The sequence below is a fragment of the Mesocricetus auratus genome, unplaced genomic scaffold (genome assembly GCF_017639785.1).
Source record: "Mesocricetus auratus isolate SY011 unplaced genomic scaffold, BCM_Maur_2.0 Super-Scaffold_100024, whole genome shotgun sequence".
NCBI classification, from domain to species: Eukaryota; Metazoa; Chordata; class Mammalia; order Rodentia; family Cricetidae; genus Mesocricetus; species Mesocricetus auratus.
This window is the reverse complement of record NW_024429205.1, coordinates 30,540,098-30,554,615: the sequence shown is the minus strand read 5'-3', so window position 1 is coordinate 30,554,615 and position 14,518 is coordinate 30,540,098. Positions and strand designations below refer to the sequence as shown.

Sequence of the window (14,518 nt, the reverse complement as noted above, 5' to 3'; positions counted from 1 at the left end):
CAATAGGGTGGCTCCGATGGCTCATACTTCCATTAGTAATTCCCCAAGAGGATGAAGTTCCATTAAAGAGTGGGATGAATAGTTTCACAAGGGGAAAGAAAAGGGAATGGCCTTGTTGTCACAGCTCAGTGTCCCCACAGAGGATGACCTGATGGCAGACGGGACCTCAAGATTCAGAGTTGACTCCAACAAGTGGATGCCAGCATTACTTTGACGGTGAGATACAAGGCACTTTCTCTGCAAGGACCCTGGCAGGGGAAATGCCAAAGAAAGAGCCTTAACCTGCTGGTGGAGAGTTTAGAAACTTTCTCATCTTTCTGGGCAAAGGCCCTCTAGAAAAATCTCAATAAGCCTATGGATATTCTCCAGGAAAGAAAGAAACCACAACACCCACACTAACAGGCAGGTGTGCTCGCTCACACACACACACACACACACACACACACACACACACACACACACACACACACACCTCTTTAGGTATGTACATATGCACAAAGCCACATACCAATAGATAACCCTGGAGCCACTTCAGTGCAGAAGCTCTATCCAGCCAGGACCACACCCATAGTTTCTACGCATGCAACCTGCAGACCCAAGCTACAGACCTTTCCATGGGACTCAGCCCTCCTCTGCATCCCAGCAGCAACCCTGTGGGCTGATATCACAACTCCACATTAGAGATGGGGGCCCAGGGCCTCTGAAGGAAGATGTTGGAGATCTAGCCTAGGCCTTCCTGACTCCAGAAAAGCCCCAAAAGAACTTCCTGTGTTCTGTAAATCCAGAAAAGACACACAGAGGCCAGAAGCCCTGAAGATGCCCAAGCAGTCCTATGGGGACTCTACTGCTCAAACACCATGGGGTGTCCAACAGAGGCTCTTCCTGAACATCCTTCCAAGGCCTCCTGATGGCCTGGCTGAGGCCTATGTGTGAGCCCAGGTGTGGCAGCCAATGAATTAGCTATTTTTGCAAACCACATGGCCATGGTCAACAGTAATGGGGGACTTTTCCTGGAGATGCTGTTCTGTGCTAATGGTACAGGGACAAATGGCCTGTCTGACCCTCGATGGCATCACCATGCAATAGCAAAACCACTAGAAGCCCAATTTCGTTCCAACATCCCAACTCAAAATCCAGTAAGCAAGCCATGTATGGTGGTGCATATCTGTAGCCCCAGCACTCTGAGGGTTGAGGCAGGAGGATCATGGTTTGAACCCAATCTAGGCTACCCACTGAGACAGTGTCTTAAAAAAAAGTTCCCAGATCCCAAAGTTCTGAAAACCAAAGACTCTTAGCAAGCTTAGCACCAACTCATTTGGCAGTTGAACGTGGCTGAACTCGAATGAGGGGGTCTTGAACAGGTCATACCTTGCTTAGTGTTGGTGTTCCTGCCTCTGCAGAGACACTGACATGGGATGGCTAGGTGCTACCCTAGACCAACTTACTGTAATTTAGTCATTTCTAAAACCAATGAGAAAAGAAAGGTGAGGATGTACATCTGAAGACTGTTGACCATGAAGGTTCTGACTGCAGGATTCTGGCTGTGCTAACAGGCCATTTAGACACATCCCAGAGGGTAAGACACAGGTTGGCCAAAGTCACCCCTGGGATATTATGCTGCTCTACAGGAACAGGAGACAGGGTTTGATATACAACCCTGAACAGGAATTTGGCTATATGAACATGCACAAAATTATATAACACATAAAGACTAGGAATTGTAACTTAGTAAGACTTTAAGACACGAAAGAGACCAATCTTTAAATACCATTCTCTAAGAAAAAAAATGTGAACCGCACCTTACCTCTTAGGTTTCTTGACATTAAGACTGGCTGGCTAAGCTTTGTAAACTGACTCTCCTCCCTGTCTGCTATGGTGTATAAATTAGCCAGGTTCCTAATCAGCTCACACACGGGTGCTGCTCACACAAAACTCTAGAGTTCCTAGTAGAAGCAGAATGTGCCTTTGACCTTGGCCTTGTCATTTGCTTTGTGCCACAGAATGCTAGAGGGTTGGGAAAGCCCTTTGTTATGAGAGAAGATGAACTCCTAGAGCAAGACACAAAAAATAAGAGGTGTGGAAGACCTTAGCCCACCCCAAGAAATGCACATATATCTGAAGAACACTTGAGCAACTCTGGTGGGTTGTTTGTTACACCACATTACTGAGGTAGTTGCTGACTGATACACTGGCTTACTAGGTAGAAGTATATAAAGTCAAAGTGTGTCTAGAAGCTTAGGATGTGCTCCTTATTTGCCATGCTATTTCCCTTGTCTCATTTAATCCTCACAGAATGAGGCAGAGGAGACCAAGAAAGGCCCAGGAGACTTCAAGATTTGCTCATGATCACACGGCTGCAGAGCAGTAACTACTCAGGTCTGAGAATTTTAGAGCATAAGGTTTCTACCTACTGTGTTATACTGTCTCCCTCCCAGCCTTCATCTGTTGAATGAGCTACATTTCTCTCTGTGGGGTCCTGGGCTGGGAGGATGAGAAATGCAAGTCACATTCAGTTTGTAAGCAGTGTGTACCCAGGACTCTGACACACATTACAGAAGAAGAAACACTAAGGTCATGAGGGAACCAATTCTGACTATATTCTCACCACCACTTACCGAGGATTGTGACAGGCATTAAGGACACACATACCCCAAAGCCCAAACGCAGGAGATGGTCAGTGGGTTGAAGCAGTTGCCCAGCTACCTGAGTCTGGATCCCCAGAACCTGCACAAACACCAAATGCAATGGGACTCATCTGTAACCCAGTGTTCCTGCAGGGAGATGGGAGGTAAAAGCAGGAGAATCACTTGGAAGTTCCTAGAGAGAAAACAGCACAGCAACAGAGAAACAAGAGGCCCTGCCTCAAACATGGTGACAGCAAGAATAGACTGATTGTCTTCTGAGCTGTGTGTGTGTGTGTGTGTGTGTGTGTGTGTGTGTGTGTGTGTGTGTAAAATGTACATAAAAACTCAAGTCAAGGGACAATTACTATCTCCATTTTGCGGAGGATAAACTAAGATCCCAAAAGCCACCTCTGAAAGCAAAATGCCATGCATTTAATAGCTACCTTTAGCTTCAGAAATCTTCAAATACTCTACCCCAATGTCTATGTTCCCAAGCAACCAAAGGAGAGGGGTAGGCATGATCCTGGTTTGTCTTCTGCAGCTGGTACCTAATCACCAGAGTCATACCTGCCCAGGGAGGTATACAAGCCAGGGAGGACAGCTTGTGTGGCCCTCTCCCAACTCTTTTCACAGACTTTAACAGAACTTAAATATCATTGGGTGAGACCACCTGGCACTCACATGGTGAAGATTAGAGGTTAGAAAATTATCATTTGAGACGGGAGGGAGGAAAGGGTAGTAACCAGCATCCAAATTTACAAAGGGAATAACTCAAGAGTACTGGCTACTGTGGTGTAGGAAGAAAGATAAGTTCCCTCTGGGATGGTTGGGAACCTATAGAATAGGCAGCCATTGCCACCTAGAGGTTAGTCACAGCCACAACTGATGCTGGTGTCCACTGGGCCTGCGGCAAACAGGAGTGGCACTGACCTTGGCTAGGGCAGGCCAGAGTCTGAAAAGCCCAGCCCACGAGGCCAAGATCAGTGGGTGCTTTAGGAAATTCCAGACATACAGCTGGTGAAATTCTGACTCAGTGAGTGAAAGCACTTGCTGCATGGCTGAGGATGTGAGTTCAAATCCCCAAAAGCTACGTGAAAGCCAGACATGTATAGTCTTTATAGACCCAGCGCTTCCATGGGTAGATGGGAGGCAGATACAGGATAATCCCCAGAAGCTTGTTATTCTGCACACAGTGGAAAAACAACAAGAAATCCTGTTTCAAACCAAGTGGAAGGCAAGGACCAACACCCAAGGTTGTCCTCAGACCCCACAAGAATGTGTGAGAGTGTACACACACAAACACACACACATAACAAGAAAAAACATAAAAAAGAGAATTGCAGATGCAGACCAAAGCCTCACCAGTCACTATGAAGACTCAACTCTGATCTCTGATCTGGCTGCCAGCCTTGGTGAGACACAAGGTCCCCACAAGCTGGCTGCCTCAGTACAGTAAAGGAATGGCTGAGGTAGCAAATGGACCAGGTCTCCCAGAAGGCAGAGGGGTCCTGGTTCAGAGGGAGGATACCAACTCTCTGACTTCCTTTCCTAGCTACATCAGAAGGTAGTGGGGCCAGGAGGACGGAGGAGTGCAGGGCTCTGGGGGAAGCATACTGTAAGCTTTCTGGGGTCAGAACATCTGTAGAATTCTGTTTGTGCCCTGGGGTCTGCAACTGAATAGGGTGAGGGACACATACTACCCCTCAGTCATGTGGTCTGGGTTTTACTTCTGAGGACCTCTTCGGTGCCTATGTCCCCCAGGACCTTAGGAAAGTGGGAACTTAAGCCACTTGCCAAAATGAAGGCTACCTCCAAGGTCAAGGCAGCACTCTTACTAACAACAGAAGAAATGGTAGTCAATGTTAGAATAAGGCATTATTTTATTTTAAAACCACTTTGGAGGACAGGCCTGTGAACACCTAACCACACTGGCCACACTCTCACTATCACCTGGGGCTGGCACAGCTGTACTGAGGAGAGATAGAGGAGCCAGTCCACAGGGAAGGTGCCTTTTCTCGGCTACTTGTGGGACAGGGAGGTGAAGCAGCTGGCACCTCAGAGCCTGTCCAGGCACTCCAGACTGCCTTTGGACTCACCCACTTTTGTTATTATTCTCCTGCCTTCCAGGCAGAATATGGGACACTCTAAGTCATTGCCACCACCGGAGGGCATCTACCCATGGCCACTGCCTTTCTGAACACAGCTTAGCCCACGGCACTCCACACCTCTTGACTCAGCACTGTTGATGTTTTAGGCATTCTTCATGGTGCAGACGCCCTAAGCATTGTGGGATATTTACAACATCCTTCCTTTGGATTCACTGGGTCCTGGGAGGACTGAATACCCACTGCAACAACTAAAACTGTCTTCAGACATCTCCTTGGGAGCAAAATTACCCCTGGCTGAGAATCACTGAAGGAAACTGTTTCAGAGAGATTCAGCCATTTGCCCAGGAAATACCAAGTGATATTATGTCTCATTTAAGCTTGTCAACCAATGGGGTACATGTAGCAAACTCACCATATAAATGACAAAAGAGGGGCTCTTCATGACCTGCTCAACACCCAGGGACTGCCCCTTTCTAGAAGCAAACTCAGAAAGATCATTTTGCTATCCACAGACACATCATGCCCTTATTTGCCCTTATTTAAAGAAAGGTAGGAGGCAGCCAGAGAAACAGAGTGGCTGCGAGCATCCACTGGATGTAATGATACAGCCACTTTGTGGTGGCTTTCCAGGACTCAAAGGCTGTGGTATAAGACAGCCTCAGCAGTAAATACCCCTTAGCAGAACACAGTCACACTCTGGCAGCCTCCAGATCATCAGAGGATCAACTGGAGGAACAGGTCACCACTGAATGACCAGTCACAAAGACTCCTAACCCCAACAACTCCTCTCTTCACTGTGGCTACAAGGAAGTCCTAGTCAGGGAGGCCTAGTCAGGAGGCCCTAGTCAATCAGGTGGTCCTGGTCAGGGGTGTCAGCAGAGGAAATGAGGCAGTGGGTTGGGAGTGAAGGGGGGTACACATGCACAGGAGGTGTTGGTTTATACGGTGTGAGCTATGCAGTCTCATATGGCTTGTGTAACAACTCTGAGCCTCCATCTCTCTATAAAATGGGCTGGGCTAAGGCATCACTGCTGCTGCATTGTGCTCACTGTGCCCAGGTTGCTGGCCTCCATGAGGGTGGTCTCAGCCACTCTCACTTGATTTGGAGACATTTTCTCTTTGGTACCCTGAGAGTTAATACCATCAGCTCAATAGACTTTAGAATCACCCAAGAAACAAATCTATCTGAATATGTGTGAGGGATTTTATTGACTATGTTAACTGAGGTAGAGAGATGTGCCTTAAATGCAGGTGACACCATCCACCTCAAATTCAGATGACACCACAGATGGGCTGGGGTCCAAGAGGGCAGGAAATAAGAAGCAAGCTGAGCACATGTTTTCAGCTCTGCTTCCAGAAGGCAAGATGCAAGGTGACTAGCTACCTCTCACTCCAGCCACTATGCCTAACCCCCCCAAACTGTGAGCCAAAATAACCTCCCCTTAAGTTGCTTTTGTGAGGTATTTTGTCGTAGCAACAAGACGAGTAACTAATTTAGCAACCTTAAGCCTTGAGTTAAGGGCCCTTCCCTACTCCCTGACAAGCATGCCAGTGATGGGGGCCCTCTGACAGGATCGAAAGAGGAAAGGGACACAGGCTTTCTCAGGTAGGACTGTTGTTTTAGCTTTTGTTGAGTAAAATGAAGCACCCTAAAGTATTATATCATAAAAGCAGGGGATCACCTGGGAAAATGGTGCGTGACCTGATTTTCTTACACATCAAGCTACACCTCAGCTCAGACAGGGAATTTTCAAAACACATCCAATTAGAGTCCTGGGCCACTGGCCTCCTGTGCTAACAAGATAAAACTGATTTGCTTTCTGAGCTATGTAAGCTGGCTACTGGTGAATACTACTCCCTCCCAGTTGCAAAATCCCAACTCTGTCAAGTGGTTTCTCTAGACTTTCATTTCCATAGTTTAAAAATGGAGGTTTGAGAACAGGTGAGAACTTGTCTGGTATTCTGGTTCCATCTTTGGGGTTCCCTGCTAGATGCCAGCAAAGTGTGTACTTCATAGTTTCAGAATTCTATGAGCTATGTCTCCACTAATGTGTGTTGTGCCAACTGACAGGAAAAAGCAAGGTGAAGACGCACGCAAAAATCACACTCGTGCTTCCGCAGGTGGAGACACACCCAAAGATCACGCTGACATCTCTGTAGCCGGACTCAACACCGCAACACTTTGGGAGTCAGAGTTTTATTTGAGGGACTGGTGCTGGCTCCTAGTGTTCATTTAAACATTAAACTGTGCTCTGTTAAAAGAAAGATCACAGGAATCCACAGGCCCCATAAAATAAAGCAGGTAAAATATATGATAGCTCTTTCATGTTGAGAGCCTAGTTCAACCAGGGCTGGCTCAAGGGATCTCTGGGTTACCTAGTTGATCCTCACCACCAAGGCACAGACAGGGACATTATTTGTTGGGGGTTAAACCATCAACAAGTGGGTAAGGCTGTAAATGGCTCAAGATCACACTCTGGCCTTGAACATGTCCAAGTCAACACCCCTTTATGACATGGGAAATAAGCAGAGCCATGGGGACAGGGAAACCTGCAATGAGTCCCCTCCACAGCTGACCATTCTAAACTGGAACAGTCCCACTAGCATTGCTGTGATGAATGTTCTTGATGCTCTCCTTTGAGTCTTCTCTCTGCTCAGTGAGCACATAATGGCACTCTTAAAGGGCTGGATCAATCCTGAATTACCTAGTCAATTAAAGGAGGTTAATGCATTAAATACGCCACACGATGCTATGCAACAATTACTGACTGTGCTATGCATTCAGGATGTGGCGTGCAGTTGCTGAAAGGTGCTTCCTTGTCCCAAAATAAAAGGAAGGAGAAAGGACAGGTGCAGCTGAGGCTGAGTGGGACACTTGCCTAGCATGTACAATTTCCCGAGTCCCATCCTCAGTACCATGAATGAGTGAATAAACCAAGTGACACATAATTTCAAAGAGAAGCCACCAGTTCAGCTGCATGCTCAGGAGTTAGAGCTAGCAGGGTGTGTGATGGGGAAGTAGGGAGGCTACCTGTCTACATGGCTAGCAGACAGCCCACTCCCCACACACTCAACCCTCGAGGCTTCAATCCTTGCCTACATAATGGAAGCATCAGGCATTCTTGGATGGTTCCCCAAGCTCGAGGGTGTTTATTTCCATATGGCACATGATGACTAATATTTAAATATAGGGTGCAAGGGGCTGCAGAAAAAGACACACACCGAGACCACTTTTCATCAGGTGAAATGGCTTCCCTTAGATTCACCAGGAGAAGCTTCTTTGTAATACAGTATGTGAATCCACCTTCCTCTCCATCCCCCTCCCCCTTTCATTTTTCATTCATCCCTTTGTTTACTATGCTATCAACCCATCTTACCAGTACAGAGCATCAAATGACCCCTGAGGAGATAGGGCCTGCCATAGTGAGAGGGCTCTATAGGAAGGGAGCAGAGAGGCCAACCTGGAAGGAGGGAAGGACAGGGACCGAGAAAGAAGACAACCAAGCACAGCCTGCAGAGGTCCAGGTAGTTAAACCAGGTGAGCACACTGGGGGACTGGTGGGATGCGAAGGTCTGTAGGAATGTGGGGGACATGTATCCACAACTATCCTGATGCCTCCTGTGCAAAACAAAGGAAAGAAAGAAGCCAGCAGACCTGAGCTCCCAGGCTCCTCTCACCTGCCACAGGCAGGATCAGACAACTGTGTGAGTCTCAGGCCCTGAAGCTGCCACCACCAAGGCATGAGGAGCACACACAGGCAGGACTGGACCTGACAGTGGGTGGACTAGCCCAAGAGCTCTGAGCTGTGTACAGGCAGATAAGCCCAGTGTGAATATGCCAGGAAGTGCCCTGGGCCATAGAGGGATGGATGAAGGCCTACCTACTAAACCAGTGTGTAAGTGTTGGCAGCAAGTGTGTTTCTGGGCTTGCTCCCACCAGGGAAAGAGGGTAGAAGAAGATCAGGTGCCTTGGTTTGGGGTATGGATAGTGGCAGCCAAAGCTCTGTCTCTGGAAGGCACCAGCGTCATGTGAGTAGAAAGAACAGATCAGCTGACTAGCAATGCAGTGCCTGCATACTGACTGCCAGCCTCACCTGCCCCTGGCTTGCTCTGTGTATTAGTTCAGATATGTGGCTGGAGACTGTCTTCCCTCCAGAGACCAGGCAGGAACTGCGATGCAGCCCACGGTTTGGAGCTCCTCTCCACACACTGACAATGCCTGCCTCAAGGGCCTTAGCACAGATCCTCTTCCCACCAGACAGAAAGTACAGTAACTCACTCTCCTGGCATGGAGCACAGATGTGGTACCCTATAGGCACTCTGATGAGGCAGAAGAGAATAAATGTGTGAATGTGTGAGTGGAGGCAGACCTGCAAAGCAAGAGAGTAGGAAAGAAAAGTAGAGAAGTGGAGAGAAATGCTTGGTTATGCTGAAGAAATAGAGGATTTCAATAAACACATGGTCTTGTTTGTTTGTTGGACTTTTGTTTGAGACAGTGCCTGGAACTCACTATGTAGACCAGGCTGGTCTCAAACTCACAGAGATCCTCCTGCCTCTGCCTCCCAAGTGCTGGGGTTAAAGGTGGACACCACCACATCTAGCACATACAGTCTTTCTGAACTTAATCTGCCCACCTGCCTAGACTCATGATACCCAGACCTTCAAGGCTGACAGCTCCCTGACAACTTATATGTCAGGCTTGAGTTGGACCACTGATATATCCTGCTCTACCCCCCTCAAACCCAAAGACAGAGAAAGCAAGGGCAGAGAAGCAGGAGGCTTGGCTAAGGTCCAGAGACAAATAGGGATGACCACATCCCTACAGGTCAGGGGTTGAGGACTGTCAACATTCCTTCCAAGGAAAACAGGGCTCAGAGAAGCTGCATAACCACTCTGAGTCCTCAGCCTGGCTTGTCGTATGAGCAGTCAAGAAGACGAGGGCCTGTCTGAGCAACAGTGACAACTTCCTGAAATGGCATCTGGCAAGGGAAGCAGACAGGTGTTCACATCCACTCCACCAGGCACAGCACACCTTGCACACGGAAATGTCACGCATCATGCTCTCGCCAAGCTGTTGCCGTCTCCTTGTACTAAAAATGGTACTGTGCTCCTCTGTTTGTTTCTTTCTCTCTCCTAGAATAGAAACACTGTCTGTGAGCTCTTTAACCCGCTGCCTCTCCATGAAAGCCTATGCCAGTGCAGCTCCCAGAACAGAATGGCAGCATGCTTGGGCAATGCCAAGGAGACAGCTTAGCTTGTTTGGAAGGTCAATTGAGTCACATCTGTTTCACTAAAATAAAACTCTTGGGACCATGAGAAACTGTAGCTGAGCACCCTACCTCCTCACGCCTCCCAACTGGTTTGTAGCAGCCACCCCATGAGCAAGGTCAATTCCAACTCCAACTCCAGTGACCAACCAGGTGCAGTAACCCTGGGTTCAGCCCATCCACCAACTTGTCCCAGGCTATGGCAGCAGAGGGACTGATATTAGTGACTTCACAGTGAGTGGTATGCTCCATTCAGGGAGCTGCAGACTGTAGACACAGCATCTACAGAGGCTCCAAGAGACATCATCATTCCAGCTAGTGCCACAGGGACTCAAAACCTGGGGCTACCAAGACTGAGTGCCCAGACTCTTCCCCTCCCTTGTCAGTCAAGGGGGAATCATGCATGATTCTATGCTGGGTTCTGAACCAACACGCTCCAGAAGAGGTCGACAGTGCTGGTAAGGATGTGGTGGCTACAGAAATGTCAATGTACCTCTTCCATGTTCCTGGGACCTCTGAATATAAACTCTTTTCCAGGAGGCTCCCAAAGGTGTTGCAAGAAGGCCTGCAGTCTAGTGTGCTTGCCCAATTTAGTGGCTGGACTATCTCATCACTGCCCATTTAACAAATGGGGTCATTTTCTAAACTAGAAAGACAACAGTTTGGGATTTTAAGGAACAGATGGCTGGCAGAAGTGTGCTCTTGCCAAGAGCTTTTATTCTATACCCTGGAGAGGACCAGCTGGGTTCTTCCAGGTACTACCTGCACTGACCTCCAAATGGGAGAGAGAGACATCTTTAGCCAATAAAGCCCCACAGCGCCCTGCAGCTTGGGAGCCTACCTGGCCATTACACAATGGTGCAGGCAACCAAGAAAGCACAACTACTCCCATGGGTTGTTTTAGGAGGAGCAGGCATTGTGGGCATCACCAGAAGGTCCTGTTTGGGTAGGGTCATCTCTTGGCATGTCTCACTGGCCTCGAGGCACGATGAAGAGAAGGGATGAATCACTCCCTCCCCTAGGCCTAGAACACTCCTAATTCCAGGTCGCCAGGCACTCTGCTCTGAAGTCTTCAGGGTACAGGGCTGTCCCCAAAGCCTAGGTCTCTCTACTTCCTACTTCAGTCAAACAGAGAAGCAAAATAAGTTGCCTATTGTTTATTATGCTGCAGTGATCTCTTCAGCAGCCCCCATTATCTTTTGAACTTATTTCCATTATTGCCTCCATTTGGAAGAAAAGGAAACTAAGGCTCACAGAGGTCAAAAAGGTTACCCAAGGTCATCCATAAATTGGTAGGATGGTCTGGAAATCAAAGCCTTTGAGTCCAAAGCCCAGGGGACAGTTGCTCTGACCATTCTTCCTATCTGAAGACTTCCTAAAGGATGTGGAACTCCAATTAACAGGCATGAAACCCGAGGCAGGAGACTAGTCTGTGTAGACTTCCAGTGCCCCTCCAGATATTTCTTTCTCTCTTTACTTAAAAAAAAGATTTGTTCATTTTATTTTATGTCTCAGTGTTTTGCCTGAATGTGTGTGTGTACATCACATGCATGCCTGATGCCTGTGGAGGTCAGAAGAAGGAGGTATTCTGGGGATGACTGACTCATTAGGTGGATGATGGGAGCTGAACCTGGGTCCTCTGCAATTGCATTAAGTGTTCTAACACTTGAATCAATCCTCCAGCGGCACCTCCTTTTTTAATTTCAGAAAGTGTTCAGAGCTGCAGCTAACCAAAGGAGGAGATACAGTTAATTGCACACCCCGAGAGCATGGCTGTGCACCTTCTAGAAGTCCAAGCTGCTCACCCCAGGAGCAGAACTCTGCTCTGTCTTCCCAGGAAGTATTGCAAGAAATGACTTCCCAAAGGAACACAGAGGGGTTTGTAAATGTCCCCAAAGCCCTAGATGTTAAAGGTTTGGTCCCTACTGTAAAGTGGTGGAGCTCTGAAGACATAAAGCCGACAGGGATGTTTAAATTAGTCATCCAGGAATGCCTTCTAAAGGGAGATGGGGACCTAGGCCAGTGGTTCTCAACCTATGGGTCAACCTCAACTGGGGATCAAATGACCTCTTTCATGGGGGTTGCCTAAGACCATCCTACATATGAGATATTTACATTATAACTCACAACAATAGCAAAATTAGTTATGAAGTAGCAATTAAATAATTATATGGTTATAAGTCACCACAATATGAGGAACTTTATTAAAGGGTCACAGTAGGAAGGTTGAGAACCACTGGTCTAGACTCTTTTAACTCTCTTTCATTCCAAACGACTTTGTAGTGAAACCTCCAAAACCATGAGCCAAATACCTTTTCCTCCACAAGTTGACTGTCTCCAGTTATTTAGTTATATGACAGAAAGCTGAGTAACACTTGAGGACATTCCACCAATTCTTCCTCTACCTACCTGCTCCTCTGAGGTCCAGGGCATCTCACTATTATGTCACAGGATAACCCAGTCCAAACACAAGGAGTCCATCACTGGCCTTTGCCAAAAAAATACAAAGTCAAAAGTACTGCAAGGTACCACAGTTTTGCCCACAGCCTTCCTCCACAGGAAAAATGCAGATCCCATGAGAAACATAAGGAGAAAACCCAGGAATGGTGACAGGCAGCCCTGCTTCCCAAGTCCCAGGACAGACCTCACACTCCCTGCCCTTCCGTGAGTTTCCATATTATTCTCATCTGTGTGCGTTGCCAGCCGAGAATTCTCCCCTTTACCTCTCAGCTCACCTCAACCCCGCCCCAGGCAAACCTTATTAGTGAGGAATTAGACTGAGCTAGTCTTGAACTGAACTTCACAGTAAGAGGCCGCCGACTGTTGGCCTATCAGAGGCAAATGGCTGTGAATACCAGACCCACGTGGTGATGGTCCCTCTAAAAAGAAACCCTGCCCATCCTTCCTTCCTGATTGCCCTTCCAGCTACCTAAGCAACCTCTTCAGGTGCATCCTGACCAGCCTCACCTGAACCTGAGCTAAGGGCTGAGACCCTGCACTGTTACAGACCTGGTGCATGCTCCCACTCACCAGGGGTGTAACCCAAGCAAGCTCTCAGACACCCGGAAGACATGGATAACTCTTAGAAGATGTGGATGCACAAACTACTGTAACTCTGCTCCTGCAGACCTAGGGAATGGTAAAGTTCTGTGACTTATTCTTCCCCTAACCAGTGAAGAAAGGCATCCCTGACCATCTCACCTAACACAGTCTTTCCCACAATGCTCTGCCCCCACACACCCTATCCTACACCACTTCCTTTCCAGCAATGAGTACCAGACAGTCACTTGCTTATTTGGCCCCTGCACTCCTGGGGAGCAGGTGTCTTACCTGCTTAGCCTCATTAGCATACACCTGGCTCAAAGGGCTTCCATATACAAGTTAGCAGGCTCAGCAGTTGGTTGAAAACCAAGATGAATAGATGAAAGAAGCCCATGAGCATTGGCTGGCCTTGTAGCACCACCCAAAGGTTTGGGCAACAGCAACATACTGAGGACAGCAACACCCAACACTAAGAAAGCAGAGGTTTTGATTGACAGTTGACATTTTCTTAACTTGGTTCAGTTCAGGAGAGAAAACTTACCCTTTATATAACATGAAAAGACCCATTTTCTGATTTTTTTTTTTTTTTTACAAAAGGCCAAGCTTTTTTTTTTTCTTTTTGGAAGAATGGGTCTATTTCACTTTTTTATGGGTTCTATCTAAGTTACATTTTTTTTCATAATATCACAGAGCTTGGATCAACATCCCCACCTTGTGGATCAATATCTTCAACATTAAATAATAAAAGTTCCAGCCCCCAAGGAAACTGCAATCTAATAATATACCACCCTCCTCTTCACAGGCCCCAGGGCTTGTGGGGCTGGGGGCTGTTGTTGGCCACACAGCCTTGACACATTTTCCAGCTCCTCCTATCGCTCTAGCTCTACCCTCCTCTCTGGTCAGGAACACATTGCATCCTCACTTCTGTACCTGACTGGTCTCAACTCAGCATTACAGTCAGTGCATAGACCATTTCCTCCAGGACCTTCTAAAATCACTGCTCTCCAAAGGTGAGGCACCCCTCATCCTTCCACAATAGCTTCTGCACAGCTTCTTTGTGGGACTGATAAAAACCAGAGTGTGACTCAGCTTACACAAGCATGAGGATCTGAGTTCTTCCCTCCAGCATTCATGTAAAAGAGGGGTGTGGTGACACATGTCTATCTAGCACTGAGAGGGAGACACGGGAACCCCCATGGCTCACTGACAAGCCAATCTCTCGAGATAAGTGAGCTCTGGGTTCAGAAAGAGGCCTTGTCTCAAAATACAAGGTTGGAGAGCAGCATGCTCACATATGAAAATGTGTGCCTGTACATACATGTGCATGCACTCACATACTAAGTGCTAGATAACAGTGGTCACAACAGTAGTGGCTCCATGCAGTAAGTGTGGAACACAGACAGATATACAGGTAATTGGATTCCATATGGTATCATTTTGTTAATTTCTTCAAGCCTCATAACCATAATTCTCCATA

General features: G+C 47.5%; 1 protein-coding gene and 1 long non-coding RNA gene across 2 annotated transcripts in view; both read right to left on the bottom strand.

Moving 5' to 3' along the window:
• Positions 1-14,518, bottom strand: part of LOC101824396 (sorting nexin-29) — a 287,724-nt gene that overhangs the window by 51,628 nt on the left and 221,578 nt on the right. The window lies entirely within an intron of this gene.
• Positions 4,779-12,733, bottom strand: LOC110339360. Its single transcript, XR_002381480.2, has 3 exons — positions 12,644-12,733; positions 12,409-12,487; positions 4,779-7,437 (listed from the first exon to the last, which is right to left on the bottom strand). It is a non-coding gene; the product is annotated as an uncharacterized LOC110339360 (long non-coding RNA).